The sequence below is a fragment of the Protopterus annectens genome, chromosome 4.part1 (genome assembly GCF_019279795.1).
Source record: "Protopterus annectens isolate FY-2018-M chromosome 4.part1, PAN1.0, whole genome shotgun sequence".
Lineage (NCBI taxonomy): Eukaryota > Metazoa > Chordata > Ceratodontiformes > Protopteridae > Protopterus > Protopterus annectens.
This window is the reverse complement of record NC_056734.1, coordinates 547,272,873-547,291,835: the sequence shown is the minus strand read 5'-3', so window position 1 is coordinate 547,291,835 and position 18,963 is coordinate 547,272,873.

Sequence of the window (18,963 nt, the reverse complement as noted above, 5' to 3'; positions counted from 1 at the left end):
TACCCGGGGTAAACCAACGATCTCCCATCCACTCATCAAGATTCCTCTTGAAGAGAGTCAATGAGGGACACTGCCTAACCTGGACTGGGATTTTATTCCAGAGTGAAGGGAGCCTCTGGGTTATGAATCTGTCCCTCCAGCATGTCCTATTTATTTCAGTGCTGAGGTTCAAGTCTCTCGAGTGCGTAGCTCGATGGGATTTGGATTTTCTGAGGTGCAGCATGTCCATTAATTCCGGGTTGGACATAGCTTTATACGTCAGGCACAGATCGCCTCTGAACAGGCGGTATGCCACTGAGTAGAGCTGGAGTTTCTTTAACCGGGCAGCATATGGCATCTGTTTGAGCCCTTTGATCCTCTTGGTGAGGTACTTTTGGGGTCTTTCCAGTTGCTGCAGGTGTCTGGTAAGGTACATCCCAAAAGGGGCATTGTACTCAATTATGGGCCTGATGAGGGATGAGTAAAGAGGCACAATGACCTCCCCTGATCTAGATGTGAATCCCTTCATGATTAGGTGGGCTATATAAAATGTTTTTCTAACCACTTTGGCCACGTGGTTGTCAAATGAGAGATTGCTATCAACTTGGGTCCCCAGGTCCCTAATTACTTCTTCCGTACTTAATGGATTACCACCTATGTGATAATTTGTGGGCACTTTGTTTTTGCCAAAGGGGATGACTACACACTTTTTGGCATTTAGCTTGAGGCCATGGCTCTGGCACCAGTTGTCTATTTCTATGAGGCCCTTTTGGAGGATGCTTGTGTCGGCTGGAGAGTCGATTATGCCGCCCAGTTTGCAGTCATCTGCGAACTTGGTCAGCCACAGTCCTTCCGTGTTGGCCTGTACCGCCGAGAAATATATACCGAACAAGAGAGGTCCCAGGACTGAGCCTTGTGGGACACCACTTGTAACTGGTTTGGAGTCTGACATGGCTCCAGCAATTCTAACCATGTGGGTTCTGTCCTTGAGCCAGTTTGCAATCCATCTAGTGACATTGGGGTTTATATTTAAGCTGGTGAGCTTATCTATAATGCCCTTAGTGGGGTATTGTATCGAAGGCTTTTGCGAGGTCCAGGTAGGCTGTGTGGATGACCTTCCCCTCGTCAATGGCCTTGGTGACTGTTTCAAAGAAATCAACCAGGTTTAAGAGGCAGGATATGCCCTTAACAAAGCTGAACTGGGTAGGATCCAGTGTCTGTAGGTCCCCAATATCTTTATTTATGAGGTCCATGATGATCCTTTCCATAGCTTTGCAGACCAAGCTAGTCAGGCTTATGGGGCGATAGTTTTCAGGATCCGTTGAGGCACCACCTTTATGGACAGGGACCACTGTTGCTGTACGCCACTCTTTGGGCACATATCCGGTAGTAAGGCTGAGATTGAACAGTAGTTTTATGTTTGGGTTTAGCTCTTCCTAGAGTTCATGTAGGACACAGCCCGGGACACCGTCTGGTCCCATTGATGCTGTGTTTTTTGCTTTGGAGAGGGCGGCTCTTACCTGAGCATCTGAGATGTCAGGGGGCCAGCACTCTGCTGGGATAGATATTTGCCCTTTTGGTGGGGAGGGGGGGGGAGTTTGAGCTGAACCTGTCAGCTAGGATGTTGGCAATGTCTGTGGGTTCGGTGTATTTGTTGTCATTTTGGACTAATTCTGAGCATATCTGGGAATTACCACCCAGGTTCCTAACATAACTAAAGAAAGCCTTGTGATTATCCTTAGTGTCCTGTGCAATTTTTCTCTCGAAGCTGGCCTTAGACAATTTTATGAGTGCCCGTAGTTTTTTGCTAATACTGATCAGTGATGCCTTCCCTTTTTGGGATTTTGCTCTATCATTTAGTAGCTTCCTCCTTCTATTGTATAGTTTGTTTATGGCTGGGGTCCACCAGACAGGACGTCTGCCTTTGGAGGATTGGGTCTTGGTTTTATTTGGGATCGCATGATCCATGCATTCCTGAAGGTGTTCATAGAATGCGTTTATAAAGGATTCTGCGGTCTGGGCCGTATTTTCCACAGGCCCGGGGGCTTTGAAGGATTCCACATCAGTTTTGAGGAGTGTGAAATTTGCTTTAGAGAAGTTTTTCACTGTGGTTTTCTGGGCAGGGGGTGGGGGTCGGGATGTGAATATCCAGTGAGATTAGTTTATGGTCTGATCTTACCAGTGAGGGATACACTTCTGGTCTGGAGCATAGAGTCCCCATGTTGGTGATGATCAGGTCCAGTATGTTTTCCCCTCTTGTGGGAGTGGTAACAAGTTGTTCCATAGCATTTGAGTTTATAAATTCTAGGAACCTTTGGGCTAGGGTGTTAGAGCTAGAGTAATGCTCCCAGTCTATGTTTGGGTAGTTGAAGTCACCCAATATAATGGTGTTTGGAGAGACCTTCATATTTTCCAATGTTCTCAGAAAGGCCAAGTGGGGTTCCTGGGTTTGGGAGGGTGGTCTGTAGCAGGCTATAAACTGGAAGGCAGTTTACCCACTGTTAGTTGCACATGGAGAGTCTCTGATGCTTTGTGCTTTGCCACCAACCTGGAGGTGTGGGTATCTTTGATGAATATCGATACTCCCCCTCCTTTTGTGGTTCGGTCCAAGTTTTGGGGCCAAAAAGCATGGTATGAGGTATAACCTGGTAGTGCTGGGGTGCTCTCGGGAGCCCTGAATCAGGTTTCTGTTACTGCAAAGATATCGATGTTCTCCATGCTAAGGAGAGTTTCGAGTGTGTGCATCTTGAGGTTTAGACTTCTGGCGTTGAGTAGCATTACTCTTAGTTTCTTATCCCTTGTGATACCTATGGTGGTGGGTTTGTCTTTTGAGCCTTGCCTAAAAAAGGCACTATGGGGGTAGCAAGAGCCTTTGCCAATATCCGAAAGCCCAGGGGTGACAGGTGCAAGCCGTCCCTAGCGAAGCATCGTGGCTTGTCGAGCATATCATCCCAAGCTGACAGGCATTGGATCCCCTTTGAATGACATCAGTACTTAAGCCAATTGTTGAAATTGATCTTCTTGTCTTCATATTGTGGCATCATTCTTGGTGAGGGTAAGATGCTACTCAAGGTCAGGGTCATACCAGCCTGGGCTACATGCTCAGAGAGCTCCTTTATGTCTCTTTTCATGTAGTCCAGGGAGGTACGTCTCAGGTCATTCACACCAGCATGGACAATGACTGAGTCATATTTGTACTTGCCTTGGAGTGACCTGAGTGTTTGTGTTATGTGGCGGATCCTAGCGCCCGACAGGCTGCTCACCGTGACCCTCTCCTTGTTCAGCCTGGTGAGTGGGACATCAGTGTGCCTGACGATAGAGTCACCTATTACAAGTGTATCAGGTGTGTTGTTTAGTCTTAAGGGCTGTGACTGTTCGGCACACTGGCTTTGTGAGATATGTGTTGCACGTGTTTTGTTTTGGGGTAGTGGTTGCTTGGGTGTCTGCTTTGGAGGTCTCTGCTGCTTAGGCAGATCTTTATTTAGAGCCTCGAGTATGTTTTGTGTGATTATGTGTTTGGTTTGCTGTCATGGTAGGTCTATGTGAGACTGGAATTGTAGTGAGTGTGGTTTCCTTCTCCTCCTGACTGGTTATGCCAGTACTGAGTTGAGAGAGCTTAGCCTCCAGTTTGGCTATATGGTTGCATCTCTCACATGTGTTGGAATTTGTTGGGAGGAGGAGAGGGTTGTCTGTGTACATGAGCCAGTTGTAACATTGCCTCAAGATTCCCAGATTCACCAGCTGGACCGGAGAGGAGATTGACAACTGACCTTTGGACATGCTAGAATAATATTGGGAATTCCTTAATAACTGAAAACAAGGGCCAGTGGGGAGTGAGGGTGTAGTGCTTTTAATTTTTAGTGCTGACTTATATAATTGCTTTAGCGAGCAAGTGCCAGGTAACTTAAGTGCAATGTGTTACAGGTAACTTAAATGCAAAAACGACAAACAGTAACTTTCTTTCAAGTGAAACAAGGAAATAAGTACAGTAAGCAATGCAGATATCACTAGTGATCCACAGAAGTGCTGAGAAGCCACGTATTAGGTGGAATTAGCGTTCCAGGAAATAACAAGCAAACAAACAACAAGCATATAAACAAAGCTAGATTCAGCAGGCCTGGATCTAGTCTATGCTACAGCAAACAAGGTGTACCAATTTCAGTAAGATACAGTTCAAATATTCAGGCACTATGAACCTTTAACCAGAAATTCCCAGCTCAGAAGGGCAGAGTCCAGCCTCTTCTCCCACAAGAGTGCAGACCACGAACCTTCTTAATGTAAAATAACTGGCCTGAAGCCCAAGTGCTTAAACCAGAACTAATACACTTTAAGAGTAACAGACACTGGGCTCTCAATCAGCAGTTCCCAACTTAGAAGGATGAAAGCTACCTGTCCTGCCACCACAGTGCATGCCACAAACCTTCCTAATGTAAAACAACTGGTCTGAAGCCCAAGTGCTTAATCCAAAAGACTTAGAATGATAGCTACACTTTAATCAAGTTACTACCAAGCAGTAATAAATACAATTGAATACTTTAGAGAATGCCTGGATTAGTGCTCAAGTTACACAAACAAAGCTAGATCCAGCAGGCCCGAATCCAGTCTATGCCACAGCAAACAAGGCGCACCAATTTCAGTAAGAAGCAGTTCAGATATGCATGCACTATAAGCCTTTAACCAGAAATTCTCAGCTCAGAAGGGCAGAGTCCAGCCTCTCCTCCCACAAGAGTGCAGACCATGAACCCTCTTAATGTAAAATAACTGGCCCAAGTGCTTAAACCAGAATTAATACACTTTTAGAGTAACAGACACTGAGCCCTCAATCAGCAGTTCCCAACCTAGAAGGATGTAAGCTATCTGTTCTGCCACTACAGTGCAGACCACAAACCCTCTCAGTGCAGAACAACTGGTCTGAAGCCCAAGTGTTTAAACCAAAAGGCTTAGAATGAGTTACACCAAGCAGTAATAAATACAATTGAGTACTTTACTTCGTGTTTTGTGGAATTTTGGAGCCTTTATCCAAGTTCATTAGATATGTTCAGCAAATGCGTTCATTTAAGAGGAACTGAAATAAGTTGTGAAATCAGAGAGGAAATTGGTTACTTTTAAATAATGTTCGAATATAAAATTGTTTATTATTCAACTAACTGAGACTGATATTATTGCTATCTTCATATAATTATATTAAATTTACCACACTATGAAAATGGCTGATAATTGTTTTATTGAGCCTGGGTTTTATTTTGTAGAAAACAGTTTCCTTGCTATCATATAGAAGCTTTAGGTTTCTAATATATGGTAGCTTAAAAATGTGTAGAAATCATCATTAGGAGTTAATAAATGTAAGGTGCATTTCATATTTTAGAAGAATGTTGCAACTGCTCTACTTCCAGACTGTGCATCCATTCCCTCTCTTCCTGGTATAACTTGCTGTCAGTCTTACTTTGTTAAAATGCGTAATCCAATGGTCAAATGTGTGATGCATAATAAACCTAAGAATGGAAGTGCAAACAATAGTAGAATCAAGTACAGGAGAGTTTATACTATTTTTGGACTGCAGAGTGTGACAAAGGGAGGTACTGCCAGCACAGCTAGCTGGAGTTTTGTAAATAATTATGTGCCATTTATGAATATCAAACTAATGTATATAAAATGCTTGCGTTAGAAATGTATTAGAACTGTATGTCATGTGTATATCAAACTACTAGGTACAGATGTTTGTGTTGAAAAGTTATTTGTAAAGTGCTTGTGCTTAAAATGTATCCACAGTGTTCCCTACTGGAAGAGCAAAGAAATGTACATGCACTATTGTAACTGTTTAAATGTATCTGTTTTAACAGAGGAAACTGGAGGGTTAACCTCAATCTAGCAAACTTTAGAAAAATATCTTAAATTAAATTACTTTATAAGCTAGGCCATAAAGCTGCTTCAATGCAGCCAGAGACACAAAGTCTGTATTAGGAAGCTTTCTGTATTGTCTTTGGGTGAACTAATTGCTACTTTGGAAGCATGAAGGACTAGAACTGTTTTATGACTTCTAGCACCTGCCAAAGATCTGAGCAAAAGCCTTGTCTGGTTATTTTTACAGGTAGATACTAAATACTGCCAGCTTCCAGCAGTGGGGGGTTTGCCTGGGAACTAGAAGTCAGATGACCAAAAATTATGTCATTCTGCAAACTATCCCAGCAGTAATATTTTAGATATTATTTTGAGAAGTCTCTTAGTGAGACAGAGCATTCTGCATTCTGTCTTGGACCTGACATCAAGAACCATTCACCACATCTTCCTTGCTCTATCTAAGTTATTAGGGTGTAGTAACTCTCACAGATACAGTCAGGAATATAGTGAAGCTTATTTTAGATGTATTTTTATTTATTTGTGTGAGCCTGCACTGCAATGTTATTTTAAATATTTTCTGTGGTTTTAAACTCTGATGTCACTGTGAATATATATTTAGTATTGTCTTATTCTTTTATTTTTTTTATTATTAAATATATTTAAACCTTTCATTGTGGCTGATATGTGTAGAGATATTTAAGTTTTGAGAGTACTTGCATATTTATTTGATGACACTGTATGGGCCACTCTTAATAGCCTTGCTCTTGGTCAAACTACCATTGTATTAGTATTAACATTACACAGTAAGATCGGACACCCTTTATTAAGGGTCCTAAAGTAGCTGAAAAGGAGTGACTGATAGCAGTGGTAACTACCTTATAGTCTGGGCAGAAGGGGGCATAGATAGTAAACCTGTGCCAGCCTTGCCCAGGTGTGTGTGTGTGTGTGTGTGTGTGTGTGTGCAAATCAAACCTCAAGGAGTATGTTTGTCAGCTACTTAGGCAGGGACACAAAGCACTGGTTGGACAGAGAGGGTGCTGGAATTCCCTGCTTGGTCACTCAGCTGAGATCTCAACTCTATAGCTGGGCAAGTGGGGAGTCTTATTGGGGATTTGGAGAAAGAGAGAGAAACCAGCCCTGGACTGATTGTGGTCTCTGTGTGTTCTTAAGGGAAATTAAACTTGATGCAGAGAGCTACATTTAGAAATACTGTGTGTACAGCTGTTATCCTCTCCACAGAGTGCTATACATTATTACACACCTATATTTTAAAATTTTATTGGGTACTGATTTAAATCATTTTCTTTCTACAATATAGTAAGTTTCTGGAAGCAAAAAGGAATAAAAGTGTGATAATGATATGCCTTCTGGTTGTAGGAATATGTGTTGTACTTTGTAAAGCAGTGAGCAAATATATGTGTGTGTATATATATATATATATATATATATATATATATATATATATATAAATATAAATATATATATATATATATATATATATATATATATATATATATATATAAATATATATATATATATATATATATATGTATACATATAGTTACACTTTGGAATCTTGAAATACTGAAATTTCGAATTTCAGTATCTCGAGACCAAAGTGTAGAAACTGTAGTTGCGCAAAACTGCAGTATCCCGAAGCTGGAAATGTCGAACCTGAGGTTGTGATGGCGCATTAAGTAAGTGTTATTTTTTCAAGGGTTTGGTGTAGGGGGTGTGTGTATGTGAGTTTGTTTGGAGTGTTTAGTGGTGTGTTTTCTGTGTTTTGGTGGTTAGTGTGACCTCAGAGTTAGTATATATAAGTAGCGTGGGTGTGGGGGGCTTGCTTTCACATGGGGGGTGCAGTGGGGCTTGACCCCCCTGCTTCTAGCTAGGGTAGGTGTTTGTGTTTTTTTTGTATCTGTGTGTTTGTTTTAGTTTCTTGTAGTGTCAGGAGGTAGGTGTGTTTGTGTTTGTGTGGTGTAGTGTTTCTCGGTTTTGACTTTTTCAGTTGTGGTGATTCAGTTTGTAAGGTTTTGGCTTTATAGTCTCGAGACACTGAAATTCGAAATTTCAGTACTTTGAGATTATAAAGTGAATACATATATCCATATATATATATATATATATATATATATATATATATATATATATATATATATATTCATGTGCACTCATGTGCGTGCATGCACACACACACACACACACACACACATATATATATATATATATATGTGTGTATATATATATATATATATATATATATATATATACATATATACACATATGTTTATATACATACACACATACATATGGGTTCTGTTTGTTCTGTTTCACATTCATTTGCATGACAGAATGAACTGCAAGGTCATTTGTGTATATGTGCACGTGTGTGTGTGTGTGTGTGTGTGTGTGTGTGTGTGTGTGTGTGTGTGTGTGTGTGTGTGTGTTTGCAGGGGGGCAAGTATGTGTGTGCAGAGATAGATCATGGTTAAATGGGACCCTAAGCAGGGTAATGGGCTGGGCCTCCCTCCCATAGTCATATCAGTATCCCATTACTTGGTTAATTAACAAAAAAAATACTGTTCAGGCATATCAGTCTGCCTACTATTTTGGATTTAATTTTAAACTATTATTTCAGATTTTACAGCAAAAAACACTGACAGTGATTTGATTAAGAAAACAACCTTACATAGCAAACATACTTAGTATAAACAACAATAAACTTCTCTTCCTTTGAAGCTCTCAGATTTATAGAGAATGCATGTGGCAACCCATTAAACTACAAGAGATGGGCTGGATTCCTAGTCAAATAGCTGCTAATTAGTGCTTTTGTGTATGCTATGTAAAGAGTGCAGGAATTTAAAAGACAAAAGTAGTCATTTGTTAACATCCTGGGACAGCCCACTGCAAGCAATTGTCCATTGTCAGTGGCAGAAGCACTGTCTAATGAAGTGACCTAATCAGATTCACACAGCAGACAAAGAAGGCTTTAGGAATCAATAACCACACTATAGAAAACAATTCATTAACAGTTCATAGCCTTACTCATCAGCAGCAAGTATTAGATAAACTGTTGTAGCCCAACAAAATGCATTTCACAATTTCATTCTGCAGAAAAAAGCTCATTTTATTCACAGCCAAATAATAAACACACTGTCAACAGTCAACAAAACAAGAAAACCAAGTATCATACCAAAAGAGCATGGCTTATATGATGATGTTCCTGTTTACTACAATAAATACCTTCCTTTATACTGTGACTACTCTAGTATACAGGAGCCAAGTATTTACACACACAGTCTCTGTCAAATCAAACAAACTACAGAAGAAGCACGCACACACATGCACGCACCCACACAGACACACTCTCTGTTAAATCAAAAAATCAAAAAGCAACTGCATTAAAATCACTCACACACACACACACACACACACACACACACACACACACACACACACACACACACATAAACACCGTGTCAAAATAAAAAGCAACTGCCTTAAACTTAACAGAAAATTCAGCAGCTGGCAGCAACCTTATGTGTTTGTTTAGAACTTATTGTAATTATTGTATTTTACTTACTTCTATGTAGTCTATTATGTGTGGTGCTTTTCTCCCCGAGTCTCCACTGACAATGGGTTCTGCTCAGTCGGACTTTCCCAGTAAACAAATGTAAAATAAAATAAATAAATAAATAAATAAATAAATAAAACAGGAATGAACACACACATTGCCAAAACCATGAGAATCAAATAGCAACCGTATTAACATTCAAATGGCTGTCAGCAATAGTAAATTCACAGCAGCAACTGTAAATTTAGTGGCTTGGCTCCTTCACCACACTAATGGCAAGCAGCTAAATTCAGTGATGAAGCCAGCAACTGCAATAAAAATCAATGGTAAAACCAGCTGCAAAAGTAAATTAAGTGGCTCACAGGAAGCAACAGTATAGTTCAGCAGAACTTAGCTTAACACCGGCAGCACTTACCTAGTTAATTTCAGCAGCAACAGTAAATTCAATGGCTTGGCTCCAACATGACAGTAATGGCAGGCAGTAAAATTCCACAGTAAAACCAGCAACAGTTAATTCAGTAAATCAAGGGCACAAGGGCAGCAATAATACCACTGAAAGGAGCTTGGGACAACAATGACAGTGTTACCTGGCTAATTCCCGTAATTCAACAGTAGAAGACACTTCACTGGATTCCTAGAAATACAGCACAATAAAAGCTCAGAGTTTATTTCTCTCATTGGCTCAAACTGGGCCAATCAAAGAGAAGACCTCCTGGAAGCAGAGGAGAAATTGGGAGATGTGGAGAGAGATGGATTGTTTTGTAACATTACAACCCCCCCCCCCCCAGTCACCTGGTAGCTACCTAGGTCACCTAGGATCCAGTCGTGTGAGTGTGTGTGTGTGTGTGTGTGTGTGTGTATACAAATGTTTGCAAGTTAGAATTACAGTAAGGGCTGGGGAGGAAGCAGATCTAATATATATCTGAGTGTGTGTGTGTGTGTGTGTGTGTGTTTTAGGGTTAGGGTAAGATCAGTTAAGGGGATAGATTTAAAAGTACATATATGGGTTGGTGTGTGCGCGCGTGTGTGTGTGTGTGTGTGTGTGTGTGTGTGTGTGTGTGTGTGTGTGTGTGTGTGTCTGAGCCTTATTATTATCTTATTTAGTGGTAGTGCTAAGGAAAGTTTTAAGGTAAGGTGTACGGTTAGGGTTAGCTTGGATTACTAACCATAACCTTAGACCTTATCTCTAAAAAAAAAAAACTTTCTGTAACACTACCACTAATCAGACATATTAGAGGCTAGTGCTATGGAAGGTGTAAAGATCATAAAAGGAAATTGGTTTTCTTTTGCGATCTTTACTTTGTTAGATGCTTTGAGTGTTTAATAATGTGATTCTTCAATGTATCATGACAGATGTTTTTCATTTATTTTGTAAATCACGTTATAACCAAACTATATATATATATATATATATATATATATATATATATATATACGTTATACATTATATATCACACACAGAGACACACACACATACACACACACACACACACACACACACACACACACACACACACACACACACACACACACACACACACATGCACATATGTAGTAAAAATGTCTGTACGGGAAAGTGAAAACATAATAAACCTATTGCAGACTGCAGTGAAAAGTTGTGCAGGTTTTCTTTATTTTCTCTAACTTACTTTATCTAATGCTACCTATGTCAAGTTTTGCACAATATAGGTATAGACCCAATGTTTGTACATTCATGAACTGGGGAATTCTTGAGATAAACCACAAAAGTGAGCTTGTGAGTAGCAAGGGATGCCAATAAATATGATATAAATTATATTTCTGCACAGAGTACATAAACTCAGGAATCTATATGCTAGACATCAGAGGAATGACTCTAACTAGGTTGAGGAAAGAGCATTACATACATCACTGGCATCAGTGTAAATAACAAGAAAAAGGAATAGACCTGGACCATCATCAGGAATAGTTTTCAAGATATTACTGGCTCTCCTGCAGACCTAGTAAGAGCGGAACATTTTAAGAAACTCTTGTAGGAGAAAAAGAACATGTTAGTACAGCTAAAGGAGACACCTTAAAAACAAAGGTCTACAGCAGGCAGTAGAAGCAGATTGTTGCAAATGCATAAATGTAAGGTTTGGAATAAATCACCTTAAATAACACTTTTCTCTAATGAAGAGTCTGTAGACTGTAGCACAGCATTATTTGATATACTGCAATCGGTTTTGTGCTAATTATATGTGGCTCCTGACCAGATCTGTGAAATATGTTTTGGGTTCACTTTTAATCTAGTTATAGTGCAGAAAGCAGACAGACAGTGATTAAAGATCCAGGAACTGGGATATTGGAATGAATGAAAGTAATTTATCAGAGCATCACAAAAAGTTAGCACTTTTGAAATGTGCCTTAGGATTTTGTAATTTGTACCTAAACTCCCTGCAGGGTTGTGGGTGAGACTAGAATTTCTTTTAGTGTATGCTGAGACAGGTAGAAGTGCAGGTATGTGCAAAGAATGAATGAAGTCAGATGTAAAATATTCAAAGGTGTACATATTCTGAGTAATTTTCATTGCCAAGAATAGAGTCGCCAACTTCTTATCTTTGTGAATAAATTACATAGCCTGGAGCTAATGAAAAAAAGAACATTTTGTTGCATTACTCATGCAGTACATTCTTGTAAATTTTGTAGTAAATATGATGAACATTCAGAAGATTCAAATATACATTACATTACCGCTCTTTCTTCTGAAGCAAACATTGCAAAATTAAAGTACAGATTACGATTTTGTAAAGAAATAATTTTAATGACTGTACTGAGATAGTATATAACCAATTAATTATTTAAAATAAATACAAGAAAATCTAAACTTTTATATAATTAAAATTGATATTTATTAGATTAGTTACAACTGATTTCAGAAAGGTTACCGTGGGGTTTATGTAATGTGTATAACTCACGGCAACCTTTTGACATTTAGAGGCAGCCCTATCACAATGCTTTTGCATGTTGAATTGACATTCCAACTCCATGTGCAAAAAATGGGAAAAAGGGGATGTGGATGGATGGATGGATGGATGGATGGATGGATGGATGGATGGATGGATGGATGGATGGATGGATGGATGGATGGATGGATGGATGGATGGATGGATGTGGCACCATGGTGGGCTGTCTCATAGCTGTGGTAAATGCTAATAAGGCAGTGTGGAGAGGGGCATATGCCAATTATCCAGGTGCTCTTCTCTAGAACAGCCCACAGAAAGACATTTATGTAGCTGAGTGATTTGGAGACTCTGTATCCAATTAGGTACTTTGCATTTATATTCTTTGGGTTAGTTATTTATGGTTTTATAAATGCCGTTGTGCACAATGTAACAGCTAAAATATGCTGATAATTGTCTATGACTGTAGGTTTCCATTATAAAATTTCCTTTCTGTTTCTTTGTAATATATTTGGTTCACTGAACTCTGGGGTAATAATTGTTTGGTGAAGGGAGTGTCAGAGTAGCAACAACATACATTTACAGTTTACAAGTAATAATTCATATCAAGAATACTAGAGCAGTAGGTTTGAACTTACTGTGATGTAATGGTTTTACATTTTTTCTATGAAATTATGCCATTTCCCTGCTGAGTACATTCTATTGTTAGGGAAATAAAATCTTCATATATAATTCTATATGGTCATATATAATTCTAATGTGCTTGTACTTTTGTTGACGACAGTCATGAGACCTGAAGGTGGTGTCAGTATCCAAGAGACCATATGTCTACATAGTGTATTAATACTTAGCAGAGGAGGTGGAAGAACACTACAATGCCATTATACAATGAAGATATTTAACAAAGGTTAACAATGTCATTCTAAAATGAAATCCACCACTGGATGTAGGTATCACGCGATTTACCCACATTTGGCTTGGTTTAATCACTTGGGCTTTGCTCTCGTGATCAAAGCATACTAGTCATGGGTAAAGCAGTGATATTTACATGCAGTGATGCACTGTTGTTAAATTAATTAATAAACTGCCAGACTATGTTTTTCTGCAGAAGTACTGGTCTAATTCCACACCTGATACTGGTGAACTTGTGGTGTCACACCACTTCCTGTTCCTTGACCTTTACCCTTTTCTTTTTATATAAGTAGTTACCCTGGGACTTGCTTAAAGCTAAATATCATTATGTATGCCGACGATATTAAACTAACTAGTAGTCAGAAGAGTCTGCACAACTTAATCAACTTCCTGCAGTATGACATCTTCACAATCTGTAATGGGATACATTCTAACAAACTGATTGTAAATACTGCCAAATCCACCAGCTTGGTGTTTGTTACATCTAAAAGTTTAGTCAGAATCTTTTCTCCACAAACTAATGACCATTTAGGTATTACTATTCCAATTTCAAGGCACAATAAACACCTTGAAGTACTGATTTATGACTCATTTTCCTTTTATAACCACATTGAAAGACTGCAATGAAAATCTCACAACATCTGAAAGCAGCCTGCAAGATATCAGCCTTGCTCATCCCAGAAGTATGGAAATCCATTGTCATTAAGTGGGTTGCAAACTGGCTCACAGAACCCACAGTGTGAAAGTAGCTGACTCCATGTCAGACTGCCGACCAGTCATGAGTGGAGTCCCACAAGGTAGTCCTAGGTCCTCTTCTGTTGGGTATCTACTTCTCTGAAGTCCAGGCCAACATGAAGGGACTCTGGATGACAAAGTTCACAGATGATTGCAAGTTGGGAGCTATTATAAACTCCCCAAGTGATGTTGACATCCTACAGAAAGGCCTCACTGAGACCAACGACTGGTGTCAGAACCATGGCCTTAAGCTCAATGCCAAAAAATGTGTCTTCATCCTCTTTGGGAATAACCCGGTTCTCTTGAATTACCACATTGATGGCAGTCCACTGAACACAGAAGGCATTATAAGAGATCTGGGAACACAGGTTGACAGCAACCTTTCTTTTGACCACCAGGTTGGCACTGTTGTCAGAAAGTCCTTCTATGTGGCACATCTCATTACTAAGGGTTTTGCATCCATGAAGAAAGAGGTCATTATCTCCCTCTACTCTTCCCTCATTAGGCCAGTCATCGACTACAATGCCCCATTTGGCATGTACCTCACTAGACACCTGCAACAACTGGCTAAAGTACCTCACAAAGAGGATCCTAGGCCTTAAACACTTGTCCTATATGGACAGACTCAAAAAGCTCCCAACTATTCTCTGTCTTATATTGCCTACTTAGAGGCAATCTCTGATTGACTTACAAAGCCATGTCTGACCCAGCTCTGTTAGAAATGCTACATCTAAAGAAATCCCAATCCCTCTGTACCACACACTCCAGAGACCTCAACGTCATTACCACAATCAACAGAACATGCTGGAGGGACAGGTTCATAACCTAGAGACTGCCCATGCTATAGAATAGACTTCCCATACATGTCAAGCACATCACTGGCCCTCTTCAAGAGAAATCTTGATGAGTGGATAGGAAATAGAAAATTCACCCCGGGGATCACTCCAGTGGCTCTACTCGACAGAGGCACTAGGAACTAAGGTTGGGTGGCACAATGCCAGGGTAATTCTATAGGCTAGGCTTGTAAAGGCTCCAGGGGCATTAGCTTAGTACACACCTATGAAGCTATGAACCTATTACTGACCCCCAAAAGTGAATATATGATCATTTAGGATCATAGGACATTACTAGGCTATTGGCCCTGAGGTCCTTATAAGCCTAGCCAAGAGTTTAGCCCATGTTTAGACAAGTCAGCATCCAAAGCCCCTGTCCAGCAGGGACACAGGTAGTATCCCAGAGGTGTATTTTCTGTTTTGTATCCAGTTATCCTGGTTGCACTTAAAAAGGGATAATGAGGAACTCTGCTTGACTTAGAGATGGAGTCTATTCCACTTATGGGGGAGTCTCTAGGACACAAATCTGTCCCACCAACATGTCCTATTGATGTCACAGACCAGTTTGAGGTTGCATGTGCTGGTTACTTGAGTGGAGCTTGACTTGTGGATATGCAGCAGTCCCATCAAGGCGGGGTCCGAGACTGCTTTGTTTGCCAGACAGAGGTCACCTCTGAGGAGTCTGTGTAAAACTGAATACAAGGGTATGTTCTGATTATTATTGCTTCCCTTTCTGGACAAGGCATTATTTTGCTGCAGATGATGGAAGAAGATTCTTAGGTTTGTTTCTCTTCTGGAACTTGTTGAACCTCATTGCTGTATCATCAAAAGGGCTTAATAGCTACCCTTTGCTGCCGGAACCACATACATGCTTAGTAACACCCTTACATTCAGGACACTGAGAGAATGTTAGCACCACTCATAATCAGTTCATCATTCAGGCTATTCTCTTTGTAACACTTACAATGTCAAATTCAGCAGGCCACAACTTACCCTAACTACTTGTCAAAAATCCTTTCACAAACTTTGCTCTTTCCTGAGAAATAACTTAAAAACATTAACATAGTCCTATTTATGTCAAAAATGTAAATGCATCTGTTTTAGGGATATAGGTTAGTTTTTCTCTATGTCCCACTTTTTCATGATTACTTATCACCTTTGTCTCTGTAGAGTGCAAACAATATAGTTAAATCTCAGTAATGCATATCTCTTTCCATTTTCATTCTTTTGTTTTACTTTATGTACATTATTCTCAGTGCTGACCAAAGCAATATGTTTTACTGATCTATCTCACAAACTTTAATGTATTTTCTATGCACTGATAATGTAAAGTTCATCTGGAAATTGCTATGTATGTAATTGTTTTATTTTAGCCTCTTGGTTTGCGACATGACTGAAAAGGGTTCTGTACTGTTCCACTTACCCAGTTAAGCAATCAGTCAATCAATCAATCAATCAATCAATCAATCAATCAATCAATCAATTATTCTGAGTTATTTTTGAGAAATGAGGGTGGTATTACATTTCAGAATGTTTTCCTCCTTTACATATATTGAGTCAGACATTATGATCTGACAGCTCTGTTAGAGATAAATTAATGATAGCCAAAGGACACAATAATATAAAAAAGAAAGTATAATACAGTGTGAAGAAAAACAGTTGGAGAGCAAAACCCTCATATTTACCTTCAACTAAGTGTAAAGAATGCTTTCCCAGATGTGAACATGCCAAAGGAGAATGTATTGAAGCTTTTGTAAACTGTTTGAATGAAATGGATGAAAATTGAGGGTTTAATTGGATGAAAGATGAACAAGTTAGAGAAAGAATTATTATTGGGCTGGCTGATGTTTAAATTTGTTCACTTAATGTACATCTAACTTTATACAATGCCATAAAAATTGCCAGACAGGTAGAAGTGGTAAAGAATCAAAATGATGATTTAAGCATAGCAAATGCTGTATGTGAGTAAAATGCAAAGACGATAGCAAGTTTTAAAACAGATACAACAGTTGTCACAGTAAACAAGTGTATGAGAAGAAAAGTGAGTGTAAGCATGGCAAATGCATAATCCATAAAGGTTATCTTGTTGAATTAGAGCAGGGTGCAACACAAGGCAGAAAGTAAGAGATTTGAAAGACCGGGACATTTTGATGCAATTTGCAAGACCAAGTTATTTAAAGACGTTGCTTCAGAGAATAAAAATGAAAATAATATTCAGAAACCATTTTCCTAGGTTCACAGTCTACAATATCTGAACCTGAGGCAGACTGGTATGTGACATTTAGTGTTCTTTTCATACAAGAGAGTTTCAAGACTGATATCATACACTACTTATAGAAGTTTCTCAAAGCGTCTGCAATTGCACGAAACAGAAGCAGAAACACATATCCCTGTAGGCAAACTGAAGTCTGTTGGTAAATTTCCAGCAATGTCGGACCAGAAGTGGCACAAGTCTGAGTTTACGTGCAAGAAAATCTCAAATTTTATATAATTAAAGTTGATATTTATTACATTGGTTACAGCTGAATTCAGAAAGGTTACCATGAGGTTTATGTAATGTGTACACCTCACGGCAACCTTTCAACATTTAGCAGCAGCCCTACCAGAGTGCTTTTGCATGTTGAATTGACACCCTGACCCCATGTGCAAAAATGTGTTGGATGGTCTGTACATAAATAATCTGCTTAGCAGAGCTGTAGCATGTGAGATGGGGTTAATAGTAAGAAGAAATAAAGTTGGTTCAGATGGGTTTGGTGAAGCTGGCCTGCTTAATTTTGAACCAGTCAAAATTAAATTAAAACTGAGTCTTGTTCTCTACACCTAGACCACACCCAGACCAGTGCCATTCCTTTTGCTGTCTAAAGGCAGAACTCTGAAGAATGCAAAGACTTGACATTACTGGAAGTGTAACTGATCCAAATGAGTGATGTGAGCCAATGGTCCCTGTGATGATGTGAAGTAGTGCCAGCTGTGCCAGGAGGAGTAAAGCAGTGCATGTGTAACATATGCCAGCATAGCTAGCTGGAGTTTTGTAAAGAATTATACGTCATTTGAATATCAAACTGATGTACAGATGCTTGTGTTAAAATGCATTTGTAAAGCTACTTGTGTTAAAAATGTATCAACAATGGGTCCTGCTGGACAGAAAAGGAACAAATGTATTTTAGAGTGCATTGTTATAACTGATGAAATGTATATATTTTAACAGAGGATACTGGAAGGGAATGGTTAAGCTTAGTCCAGCTAACCTTAAGAAAAATAGCCTGAAATTAAATGACTTGGTTTAGGCCATAAAGATTTTATCTTACAGGACTGAATGCAGCCAGAGACCCAATGTCTATGAAAAGCCTGTGCTGGGATACTGTTCTGTTGCCCTTAGTGGTGAACTAAATGGTACCTTGGGGTGCCAGAGAATGGCTTGTTAGTTTCTACAGGAAGAGAGGAAGTGTTGGAATTGTTTTACAATTCCCAGATGCTGTGATAAATCTTAGCTAAAGTTCTTATGTGTATATTGTGACACATCGGTACCAGATCCTGGCGCAGTTTCTAAAAAAGAAAAAAATGCATCATCATCCCCTTTGGGAGAGAGATGTCCCCACAAATTGTTGCATTAATAGCAATGTTCTAAGCACACAGTCAGTCATGAGGGATTTGGGCACCCAGATTGATAGTAGCCTGATTTTTGACCACCATGTTGCTTCCATTGTACTGAAAGCTTTCGACATGGCCCACCTCAAAAGTGAGAGGGTATTGTGGGAACCACAGAGTCAGGTGACCAGATGTGATGTCATTCTGTAGCCAGCATTAAAATTGTATTTGAATGCTAATGAGAAATGTCAGGAGTGCACTCTGCTTTTGGATCTGGCAAGACACTCATCTACTTTCAACTTCCCTTGCTTTAGTAAGTAATTAGGGAACAGTAAATCTTCAGTTAGTTAAAAATAGTGATATTAGCTCAATGTTGTTTTTTTCTCTGTCTTCCCGAGTCTTTGCATTGGTGTTATTTTATTTTATTTTTTTTACAATTCCTGTGATTGAAACTCTGATGTTTATTGTAAATAGATATCCAGTATCTTCATTGTTTTATTATTTATTATTAAATATATCTAAACCTTTCATTGTGGCTGGTCTTTTAGAAAATATTTATCCTTTGAGAGTAATTGCACTTATT